General features: G+C 40.0%; 1 protein-coding gene across 3 annotated transcripts in view; it reads right to left on the reverse strand.

Moving 5' to 3' along the window:
* NFIA (nuclear factor I A) overlaps positions 1-13,022 on the reverse strand; it is a 624,340-nt gene that overhangs the window by 90,552 nt on the left and 520,766 nt on the right. The window lies entirely within an intron of this gene.

A 13,022-nucleotide genomic window follows, 5' to 3' on the forward strand; every position in this document is an offset into this window, starting at 1 on the left:
AATCTTTCAGTGACTCTGTTCTCTGGAGGCAGTTATGAGTAAAAGTACAGGCCAAAAACACTGTAGTACTCAGAATGCTAAGAAAGGCTCAAAGTTCCCCTGGGGTATATACTTTGCATAATCCTCTTCCCTTGAATATGGCTGGTACCTGTGAATAAAGTGGAAGTCATTCTGTGATTAAATTGTTATATTGCAAGGGGGAAGGAATTTTTATGACTATAGTTAAGGTCCCTAATCAGATGATTCTGAGTTAGTAAAGGATTATTATCCTGGGAGAGCCTTTGACTGTGTGTATCACAATAAACTGTGGAAAATTCTGAAAGAGATGGGAATATCAGACCACCTGACCTGCCTCTTGAGAAACCTATATGCAGGTCAGGAAGCAACAGTTAGAACTGGACATGGAACAACAGACTGGTTCCAAATAAGAAAAGGAGTATGTCAAGGCTGTATATTATCACCCTGCTTATTTAACTTCTATGCAGAGTACATCATGAGAAACGCCCAGCTGGAAGAAGCACAAGCTGGTGTCAGGATTGCTGGGAGAAATATCAATAACCTCAGATATGCAGATGACACCACCCTTATGGCAGAAAGTGAAGAAGAACTAAAGAGCCTCTTGATGAAAGTGAAAGAGGAGAGTGAAAAAGTTGGCTTAAAGCTCAACATTCAGAAAACTAAGATCATGGCATCTGGTTCCATCACTTCATGGCAAATAGATGGGGAAACAGTGGCTGACTTTATTTTTCTGGGCTCCAAAATCACTGCAGATGGTGACTGCAGCCATGAAATTAAAAGATGCTTACTCCTTGGAAGGAAAGCTATGACCAACCTAGACAGCATATTAAAAAGCAGAGACATTACTTTACCAAAAAAGGTCCGTCTAGTCCAGGGTATGGTTTTTCCAGTAGTCATGTATGGATGTGAGAGTTGGTCTATAAAGAAAGCTGAGCACCAAAGAATCGATGCTTTTGAACTGTGGTGTTGGAGAAGACTCTTGAGAGTCCCTTGGACTGCAAGGAGATCCAACCATTCCATCCTAAAGGAGATCAGTCCTGGGTGTTCATTGGTAGGACTGATGTTGAAGCTGAAACTCCAATACTTGGGCCACCTAACACGAAGAACTGGCTCACTGTAAAAGACCCTGATGCTGGGAAAGATTGGGGGCAGGAGAAGGGGACGGCAGAGGATGAGGTGGTTGGATGGCATCACCGACTTGATAGACATGGGTTTGGGGGGAATCCAGGAGTTGGTGACAGACCGGGAGGCCTGGTGGGCTGCAGTTCATGGGGTTGCAAAGAGTCAGACACGACTGAGCGACTGAACTGAACTAAGCCTGACTTTATCAAGTGAGTCCTTCAAAAGAAGGACTAGAAGTCAGAGAGAATCTCCTGCTTACTTTGAAGAAATTAGCTGCCACATGGTAAAAAGGACCTGTGAGAGGGCCACATGGCAAGGAATTGTAGGGACCTCAAGGGGCTAAGCAGGGCTGTGACTGACAGAGGGCTTTAAGGAAGCTAGATCCTTAGTCTTAAAGCTGCAAGGAATAGAATTCTGCCAATAATCATGTGTTTGGATTGATGTATATAAAATACCAGGTGTAAAAAATAGATAGCAAATGGAAAGCTGTTATAAAGCACAAGAAGCTCAGCTCAGGGCTCTGTGATAACCTAGAGGGGGTGGAATGGGCAGTGTGGGTGGGAAGTTCAAGAGGGAGGGATCTATGTATACATATGGCTGGTTCACTTCATTACACAGCAGAAACTAACACAACATTGCAAAGCAATTAAAAAAAAAAAAAGTTTCCTCCCCTACCCCTACTCCAGAGAAAACCCCAAGCTACAGAAAGGAATTTGGCCTGGACAAAATTTGATTTTTGTCTTGTGGGTCCCTGAGTAAAGGAACCAGCTAGGCAGTGCTCAGACTCTTGACCCATGGAAACTGTGAGATAATAAATGTGTGATGCTTTAAGCTAAATTTGTGGTAATCTGTTATACAGCATTAGCAGACTAACATGATATTAAAATATAAGACTTGTTGACCCTAGTAATATGTATATTAAAGATGCCTGGTGCTAAGTCATTTCAGTCGTGTCCAACTCTTTGTGACCTCATGGACTGTAGCCAGCCAGGCCCCTCTGTCTGTGGGACTCTCCAGTCGAGAACACTGAAGGTGTCCATGCCCTCCTCCAGGGGATCTTCCGACCCAGGGATTGAACCCGCATCCCTTACATCTCTTGCATTGGCAAGTGGGTTCTTTAACACTAGCACCACCTGGGAAGCCCATTAAAGATGCTTACTATGCACTAACTAATCTCTAGAAATCCAGAAGTTTTCAATATTTTTAATGTCTGTTCTAGTAATGAGGTTTTCCATTAGCCTACGCTCACCCAGAGAAAATGGTAAGACATCTTCTTAGGAAAGAGGCTCAAAGTTATTTCTAGTGGTGTAAGCACTTTGGAAAATTTCTATTTTCTCCTGATTATTTCAAGAAATAACAATAATAAAATGTGATCAAATGATATGAAGAAACACAAAATAATTCTTGAGGTCTCTCATAACAAATCAAAGAGTTTTGAGGGGTAACTTTTTGCTGCAACCTGAAATAAAAAAAAGAATACACAGGGGAAAAATCATAATCAATATTAACTCCCCCTCTCTCCTGAGTCATGAGATTACCACACACTTTGACCAAGAATTTTATAGTGACAAGAAGCACATACTACAGGAATGAGAAGAAAGTACAATAATGCTGTTCTTTGCTTGAGAAAGCTTCTAAAATGAGATATTTTTGAGTCAAGGAGCTACAACATTAGTGGGAAAGGGGGAAGAAAGAGAGATCACAATTTTCCACTGACACTAGAACAACATGCTGGATTTTTTAAAGGAAGTAAAAAGTCAGGGTTAGTGCTTAATTTGTTAGAGTACTTAGTCAAAAATCCAACTGTCCTGTGAAACTTATCCCTGTTTAATGTTGTTCAAGACAGCAGGACCTTATCTTGTCTGTCTTTGGAGCTTGGGTGATGTAGTTTCAGTTGTCAGAGAAGATTTAACTGGTGTTTCTTTCTTCAAAGTACTAAAGTTGAGAACAGAAAAGTTAGGTGACTTCCCTGGAGGTTCAGTAGTTAAGATTTCGTGCTCCTACTGCACAGGGCAAGGGTTTGATCCCTGGTCAGGGAACTAGATCCCACATGCCACATGGCTTGGCCAAAAAAAAAAAAAAAAAAGGAAAGAAAGGTTAGTTTTAATACTGTTCATTTAGACTCACAATCTGTTTGGGAGAAGATCTGGAAACCAACAAACTCTGCACTTTCATTTTAAAATCCAACATGTAAGCTGGTTGGAGAGGACTACAAAATGCTGCTTAAGTTCGGTTGTTCATGTTTGACTTCAGACATTCTCCTGTTTACTATCATGATCGAATTCCCAACAACCTATCTTTACTGCTTTACCAGAACAACTATCATACTAAATCTAAAGGCTATTAGAAGCCTTCATCCACCGAGGAGCCTCAAGAGAGCCACGAGGCAGCTAAAAAGATGTCATCAAATCCCTACATATTGATCATTTCCAAAAATCAGGCTGAGAATAATAAAAGCCACAAATGAGAGAGTACCTGCTATGTACCCTGTACTTACAAATCCTTACGTCTGCATCTCAGAATGGTAGGTATTATTATCCTACCTACCTATAACTTAGTGTCACAGAAAGTAGGTATCAAGGATATCAAGCAATTTGCTGAAGATCATACAGCCATTCTTTTCTATATACCTGTAACTAGCACATCATTGTTAATCAACCACACTGCAATATAAAATAAAAATTAAAAGACCATACAGCCATTAAGTGATCATTCTGACCCAGGTCTCTCAGGTTCTAAGGTTTGTATTATTTTGTTAAATATCATACTCCCTCCTATAGTTTCCCTTGTACACTATAAAAACAGTGTCCTATTTAAGGCAACAAAATATAGTTATAGTTGAACTTTCTGATATCCAAAGAAAAGTGATTATCATCTGCAAAAGAATATGCAAAATATTAAAATGACTCTGAAGTACAGCACTAAGAATCATCTTGTCTTATATACCAAAGGTTTTGCTTGGCCTTAGTAGGAATCAGTTAGGATTTTATTAAACATGCTGACTATATTACCAGTAATTCTAACACAGAACCTCCAAAAGAAAAATATCACACAGACTTAGAAGTCTTCTAACAGATAATGATCCAAAGATGTAAAGTTCTAAAACAGCAAATATATACACATTAATATATACAACAGGCCTCTCCCCTATTCAACACCTTGTTTTCTCAATAGCCTCCTGCAGACATTAACAGAAAGGGTCACAATTCTTCTTTTAAGAGTCATTGATATACTCCAAGCCTAGTCCATATAATAATGCAGAAATACCTCACTTAATCAAAAGTATGTGGCTAACACACACAATTATTTAAAATTCAGTAAGTCTTGACATCAAGGGAGACCTCTGAGCTACTAACATTGGTGTCAAAGCAAGTAACTCAGTAGAGGCATTTCACTCATAGGAAAGTGCAGTTTTACAGAAACTAAGAGAAGTATTTGAAGAAGACAGTTGTGATGGAGTGAGGTGAGTGCTGTTGAGAGGTCAAGCATAATGAGAATAAACGAGCTCTGTGAGAGTGAGGAGCATGGAAGATGGGTTAGAATGGCCTACAAAAATCAACAGGAAGGGAAGAAGCAGGACAATCGGTATAGTCAATTCTCTTGAAGTTAGTTTGTAAAGGGAAGCAGACAATTAGGGCAGCAGCTTTAGGAAGGGGGGAAGCAGTGGGAGACAGGGAAGCACGCTGGCCTACTGATGGACGTGTCCAGCAGATGGGCAGAAGCCCGTGCCTTGGGGGGAGGATAACTGAGCGAGCCAAGTCCCACAGAGGGTGAGAGGCCACAAGATTAGTACGTGGAGGAGCCAGGATATGGACTGAGCTAGCCGAAGCTCTTCCTCCCTTCAGTATACTATTTCACGCAGGTGCCCATTACTGCTACAAACCAATCACAGGCTGGTTTAAAACAGAGCTTATTAATGGTACACAGACATTTTTCTCCAGCCTAAGTAACGTGCCAACCGCCGTCCTGACTGTTCTCTCTACATTCGGGTCTTCAGGTTCCCTTCTACTTCCAGGTCTCAGTGTGGGGAATGGATACACCAGTCATGGCTGCCAGACTAACGTTGTTGGCATAAACTGCAGTGCCGCTTCTCAAGCACAAAACAAAAGCTGAGGACCAGCACTCTATTTCGCAAGTCACCTACCACCAGCAGATTTAAGCCCAGATGCTCAGCTGCTAGATGCAGAGCACTGTCCCAGTCTCTAGCCCCCCAAGCAAGAACAGGACCATTCTAGGGCCATTGCAGCTAGACTTTATACGAGATCATCTCCAAGTGTGATGCTAAATAAAGACCGTGATGGGATAGATTAATCCCACAAGGACCATCCTGTTTTGTGGCTATCAACACATGCTGTGTGATAGGAGGAGTTAGTGAATACTGTATTCAGCCTAGATTTGTGTCCTAATGGTAAAACCCACTAGGGTTCATTCTAAAGTAATTTATTATGATTAACACACTCAACAATACAAAAAGGTAAAACACTCAAGACTATTTTGACTTTTAACCTTTTTCAGTGAATAAAAATGTTTTAAAATCATTTTTATGATGGAGAGAATAAAATGAAAGTTAATACAGCTTCTGAGGTGTATCCTTCTTGTTCTATATGCAACCATTTAAAATGAGCTAAAAGGACCCCCCCCCCCCCCAAAGAATTATCACATCATAAAGAAGTTCAGGTAATTTAAAAGGCTTAGACACAAGTGATTTCTTCAATTTAGAAAAAAATGGGAGAATGGAGTAAAAAATTATATGGATAATTCAGGAGAAAAGAAATGATGAGTTCGCTAATGTATTCCAAATGTTCACTCGTTAAGTGAAAATTTACAACCAGAGAGAGCAAAGGATACACACAAGGAAAATACCATACCAAAAAATCTGGTTCCTGGGCCAACAATGAAGTCTCAGGACTTTTGAGATTTCCTTTCCTTTCAGGGTAAATACAGACACCCCACTGTCAGGATTCTGTTGTTGTTCAGTTGCTCAGTCATGTCCGACTCCTTGTGACCCCATGGACTGCCTCATGCCAGGCTTCCCTGTCCCTCACTATCTCTCAGAGTTTGCTCAAACTCATGTTCATTAAGTCAACGATACCATTCAACCATCTCATTCTCTGTCGCCACCTTCTCCTGCCCTCAATCTTTCCCAGCATCAGGGTCTTTTTCAATGAGTCAGCTATTGCATTTCATGCCCCTTATGGTTACAAGTTGGAGATTTCCTACCCACCCTATCTTCTCCCTCACCATCTCACCCTCTCCCATGTATTCAGGGAAGGATTGATTTGGGCTCAACACAGCACTCACACACATTCACAGAGGACTGGGAATGAAAAAGAAATTACTGAGAAAACTAAACTATTTTCTTTGCATGAAAAAAATAGTACAATATAGCCTAATGTTTTATTCATTCTGCCTAGATACCCAGATGAAAAGTAAAAAACTCAATCATACATATGTTTGGTTTATATCTGCTCTGTCCAATATGGTCGCTACTAGCCACATGTGGTTACTTAAATTTAAATTAATTAAAATTAAATGAATTAAAAACTTCAGTGGCTCAGCACAGCCACATTTCAAGTGCACAATGGCCTTATTTGGCTAGCTGTTACAGTATTGGACAGAGCAGAGTTAGAACATGTTGCATCACTGCACACAGTTCCATTTGACAGCTTTGGTCTATATGCCACCGAATAATCTTTTAGATTTTTGGTCCTGCTGTAGAACAGCAGATAAATCTTACTTTGATATATTTTATCAGCATGTTTAACCCTCTTTTAAGCTGTAAAAGCAAAGCACATGTACTATACAAATTCATGAACTGTACAAAGGGAAATTAAAACAAACAAACAAACACCCTTTCCTCTTTATCTTCAACAAGCTGAGGGTAAGCCAGTGCTCAAACTTGGTAAATAATCTTTTAGAGACTTTTTTCCACTCACAATATTCATTTAGATGATGTGGAGTTCAGTGTTTATCAAAATATGTTCACTCTGTCAGTTAAAACATGATTGAAAGCTTGGAGTTTAAGGTGCCTGCTGGTAGAATTTAATTTGTAAGAGATGCACAGTCTGTGACATTCCATGCTTGGGATATGCCTACACTGGGAATCTATTAAGTCCTAATGTTCCTTGGTTACAAGCAGAGCACCCATCATTTTATTTAAAATCTGAAGACTGATGTGAACATTTCATAAGGGAAAAAAGAAATATAATTTTAGGTCTCTTCAAATTGCTTGAACTGTGAAATCAAGTAATGAACGCTAGAAAAGGTTCTGTCAGCTAGAATCTCAGCTTAGTGTAGTCAGCATTTTCTTGCTAAACCTTATTATGGCAAAGCATTTGATTTTTCATCTCTGCACTCTGTTCATCTCCACAAATAAACTACTTTGACCTCCACCTGTTATGTTACTTAGTGAAATCTGCCTGCCATCCTTCAATAACCCTATTCAAAGGCCTTTGAGTCATCGAGAAAGTGGGGAGGTAGAGCCATGCAATGAACTGAGTGGATAACACTTTATAACCATGCGGTAGCTCATAGCTCAGGACACAAGCCACAGGGCAAAAGGAAATGGATTTTTTTTTTTTTTTTGAGCTATGCCTGGGGATGGTGGAAGGGGGCAATACATTTAATCATTTTAACATTAAAAATTTTCACGGAAACATGTTCTCTTTTGGGCTCTTATTTAAGGCAGAAAACTGGCTTCCTCCTCATAAGAAGACCTCTCTCTAAAAGAGTCATACCTTCATTTCAGAGAGATAAGCCAACAGGTCATTTCAAAGCTTAAAAATACTTAAGCAGGTTTATGATTCTGACAGTTGGCAAAACAAAATGAACTGCTAACCTCAAATGCAGCTCTGTGGATACAAAAGGCCCACATTATTGTTAAAGACGACTAAAACAAACAAAAACATAAAATCAAAAGGAAATAGCTGCGCACAACTACACGAGTCGTTTTCAGAAGCAAAACGACATATCAGAAAAGAGGATTCTGTGTAAAGTTGTACTTCTCGTGAATGCTACATTCAACAGACAAGATGGTGTCTGTCTAATTACACCGAACACTTATCAGAGAGGGATTAGCATGATGTTTCTGCTCACTGTCATTCTTTGTGACAACGTAATGATAGATCCGTTTACTTAGGAGTGCAATTATTAAAAACCGTGCTGTTTTCTTGACTGTCTTCATATCTTGGAAATATTTTATTAAAAATTACTTATCTGACATAAAGGGTATATGCTTGGCAAAGCTTTTCATATCAATTAAGTAAATGAGTAAGTTCCATTCAGTCAGTCTTTGTTGAGCATCTTACGCAAGTTTGCGGAAACTTGATCACTATAACAGCTTTATACTAGAGTTAATGATTCACCCTTTTTTCGCCTTGTCTTATTTGTCCAAATCCTGAAGTTTGGTTTTCACTTAAACTAAAAACTGCTCATGGCCGACATTTTCTCTGGAGTCATGATTTAGCACTTCTCCTTCATATTCACACCTTTTTTTGGAACCCAACACAAGGATCCAATTTTATACAGACAACTCTCCATGGGCCAATCAGAATGGGATGCTAGCAAGATACCATCTTTTGCATCTTTTTCTACTTGAATAATTCACTTTATCCAGTGCCTATTAGGAAAAGGTCTTCATGCACGATAAAAGCAAGAAAGCAAACCACATTGGACTCTACAAGTAGGCTGGCTACCTCCCAAGCCAAAGGACTATTTCCATATGTATTTAAACAGACAAACCTAGGTTCCTCTCTCTCTTTTTTTTTTTTTTTGATTCCACTTACCAACCCTCAAATAATAACTGTCACCAACTGAATGTGAAAAACAACCAAATATATGTACTGAGGGTAAGTTGCTGAACCTCTCCCACAGGGAGAGTTTATTTCTCAGGCTTTGGTCAACTTAAGACAACTATCAATTAGTCCAAGTGGAAGATAATGATATTTATAACAACTTTTCTCTCTGCAAAAGTCTCCAAATGTGTGGCTAGGATAAAACTTTATGTGACCCAATATAATAATTATGTGTTATAAAGATTTTTTTTAAACTAAAGGCATGTTAAGGCTTCAATGCCAATGGACAAACTCATAAAAATATCAAGCACATCAAAAGGAGAAAAATGACCAGTTAAGTCTTTTGAGGATACAATTTCATTTTAAAGGAAAAAAGAAATCACCCACTGGCAAAAAGAACTCCTAAAATTAGAAGCAGGTGTCTTTGCTATGAAGTGACAGATATCAAAGAATAGCTGCCCCTGAAAAGTATTCTTATGCATCCCATATTACTTTTAATCTTCACACGTGTATTTTGACATTAGAACATGAAGCACTGCCTATGTAAGACCCTAAAGTGTGTTAGAACATGAGGGACACTGCACAGCCATTTTGATAAACTGTCTGTTCACTCAGGTTCATAAACTGGCTGAAAGGCAGACTGCAGATTCTAATGGGCCTTCAGTCATAAGTAATCACGATATCCTAGAATGCATTCATCTTGGAAGCTCATCACAGCGAAGTGAGTTCAGGGTTGACAGCTAACACTGCAAAATCATCTGGTGCTGCAGAGGACCCTTCAGATTAGAAATGGATATTGGGCTGCCATTCCTTGAAAGTCTAATGACTTGAGTGTGTTTCCAAGGATGCAAATGAAAAAACTTCACCTCTCCTTAGATACAAAGTGGAAAATCCCTGCTGCTGCTGCTGCTGCTAAGTCGCTCAGTTGTGTCCGACTCTTAGCGACCCCATGGGCTGCAGCCTACCAGGCTCCTCCGCCCATGGGATCTTCCAGGCAAGAGTACTGGAGTGGGTTGCCATTGCCTTCTCCGGGAAAATCCCTAGAGGTTGGCATGTTCCTTCCAAATGAAGGACAATGAGATGTTTGGAACACATTAAAATGTGGAGGATCATCTGAATGGACATTTGCAGCTGTCTGTGAAGCCTGTCTCCATTGTGGCTGGGGGTGCTGGACCACAGCACAGAGTCCCCCACTCCAAACAGACCCAGAGAACAGGGAACCAAAGTAACCCAGGATTTAAAAATCCAAACATTTCAGAGTAGCAGTTTAATTGTTACAAAAGGGAGATCAATAATACTTTGAAGAGGCATGCTGAATAACTGTATTTATTCAGTTATTCTATCAGGGTTTAGTATTTCATCAAATTAAAGAGATGCTTTGAAATCAGATGATTTTTGTTTTTACTCCTGAAGTTTTCTCCCGTCCCAGAGACATACTTTGTGACTCGGTACAGGAGAGAACACTCTCCACTTTCAGTACCTACTGACTTACTACGTCAATGTGAGGGTTTCTCGTCATCTTTGAGGATGTAACTCACCCATCATCTCCAAAAGGGTGCCATGTCTTCGATTACTTGATGAGCTTATGATGTGCTTGAAATCCATGGATAGATAGAGTTGGATAAATAGGCATTATTGTAATTCTCTGCTGAGCAGGAAAGCTACTGGGATGCACACCATTGCATCAGAAACTGCTGGGCTGCACGGGGCAGAAAGTTCCTGACTCCTGAGACCTGTGTATGCCTGAGGACTTTTCTTTCTTTCTGCTCCCATCCCCATAGACAGCCTCAAACTCAGTATTACAAACCAATTTTATTAAAAACACTGGTGGCCAGAAGAGAGAGAAACTTTTCCCCATGTAAACTGACAGTGTTATACTTGATTATTTAACATTTAAATAGAATCACCGGTGTGTAGGCCTGCGAGAGAGAAGTGAAGTCTGCAAATAGCATTATTAGTGGTCTGTACTTATTATTATTAGTGATATGTGCATATACATATAGATATGAAAGTGCTCAAAAATGGACTGCAGCCCATCAGGCTCCTCTGTCCATGGAATTCTCCAGGCAAGAATACTGGAGTGGGTAGCCATTCCCTTCTCCATGGCTTCCTAACTCAGGAATCAAACCTGGTCTCCTACATTACAGGCAGATTCTTTACTGCCTAAGCCACTAGGGAAGCCCCAATAAACATTAGCTGTTTCTAATAAAACACGTATTTAAATTTTTAGCAGGATTCCAATGACAAAACAAAAGTAAATTTATCTTTTATTATTAATCAGAATGTGGTATTACTCATGTCTAGGAAATATCTACATTGTGTTCATAGAAAGATCAGAGGAAGTAGGGACACTGAAGAAGCATTTTTTTGCTCTTTGTATCAGAGGTGAAAAATACCTTCTGAATTCTACAAATATTTATTAATATTTATTAGATAAATAAAATCTATTAGATATAGAAAAATCAACACAGGAAATTCTTAGGTAAGTCGTTATCTACCTACCTATATGTTTGTCTATCCATATCTTTTTTTTTTTTTTTTAAAGATTTACTTATTTATTTGCTGGCTGTGGTGGGTCTTCGTTGCCGTGTGAGGGCTTCCTCTAGCTGTAGCGAGCAGGGGCTACTCTTCCTTGCGGTGTGTGGGTTTCTCATTGCAGTGGCTTCTCTTGTTGTGGAACGCAAGCTCCAGCCATTTGGGCTTCAGTAGTTGCAGGGCATGGGCTCAGCAGCTGTGCCTCTCTGGCTCTAGAGACTGGCTCATGGTGGTGGCACACAGGCTTGGTTGGCCTGTGGCATGTGGGATCCTCCCGGCCCAGGGATCGAACCAGTGTCCCTTGCATTGCAAGGCAGATTCTTAACTACTGGACCACCAGGGAAGTCCCTATCCATATCCTTTGTTTCTTCTCTTCTAACTATACTTTCTGGGTTTTTCCCCCTTTGGTGAATTTAATCTCATTGCAGAAGAATTTTGTTTCCTCTCAGTAAACACTTGCTTTGATGCTGCCCAATTTCATTATCTGCAAGTTAGAACTGCTTTAGGAAGGGGTTGAGTCCATGGGTGCAGATAGCTAAATTTTTTGCTGGAATGGAATGGCATTGCGTTGTACCCTTTCTGAGTGTTGCTTACACATCAGTGTTCTACCTGTTTTTCAGAGATAAAGAAAGATAAGATAGCTTGAAAGGGAGGAAGTGGGGACAGCGTTCACTGACACTCCTTTAATAATGGAATGGCTGATATATCTGCTCTTCAAGCAATTACAGCAGAGGATAGTGGTCCAAGCCAATGAATCAACTCCTGAACTACATGACTTTTAGCACACTGAAATCCTTGTAGAACTGGGTATTGGCTTAACCAGTTACCGTTCTGCACAGTGCTTTATATATAAGAGATGTGTATAATAGGCTTTCCATTTAACTTCACAGTACCTTAAACTCACATGGACATCTCAGGTGGTACAGCTGGTAAAGAACCCCCCTGCCAATGCAGGAGATGCAAGAAGACACAGGTTCAGTCCCTGGGTCGGGAAGATCCCCTGGAGGAGGAAATGGCAACCCACTGCAGTATTCTTGCTGGGATAATACAATGGACAAAGGAGCCTGGTGGGCTACAGTCCATGGAGTTGCAAAGAGTCAGATATGACTGAGTGTCTGAGCACACATCTTAAACTCACATAGCACTTAAGCATTTTGAAAAAGCGGTATAATATATGTGTAAAGCTTTAAGTTTACAAGTATACTTTACATTTATTAAAAACATCTTTATCTCTGTGCCATGCACAATACTCTGCACACAGCTGGTGCTTAATAAATGGTAGCTCCTGTTTTTATTATCATCTCATACGATCTTTTCAAAGCTACGAGTTAGGAAGGCCAGCTGTTATAAAGAACCCATTGTTGACATACGAGAAAATGAAAATTCAGAGAAGTCATTTGCTAAAAATCCAAGGCTTGTTCATAACAGAAGAATTGGAGGATTTTGAACCTCAATTGTACTTTTCTACTCTTGATAATACATGTTATTTCTCTCTTATTTTCTCCCTCCCCAGCAAGCCCATGAAGATTGCTGTGGCTGGGATGAAATTTACTT

Source organism: Capricornis sumatraensis, chromosome 2 (assembly GCF_032405125.1).
Source record: "Capricornis sumatraensis isolate serow.1 chromosome 2, serow.2, whole genome shotgun sequence".
Classification (NCBI taxonomy): domain Eukaryota; kingdom Metazoa; phylum Chordata; class Mammalia; order Artiodactyla; family Bovidae; genus Capricornis; species Capricornis sumatraensis.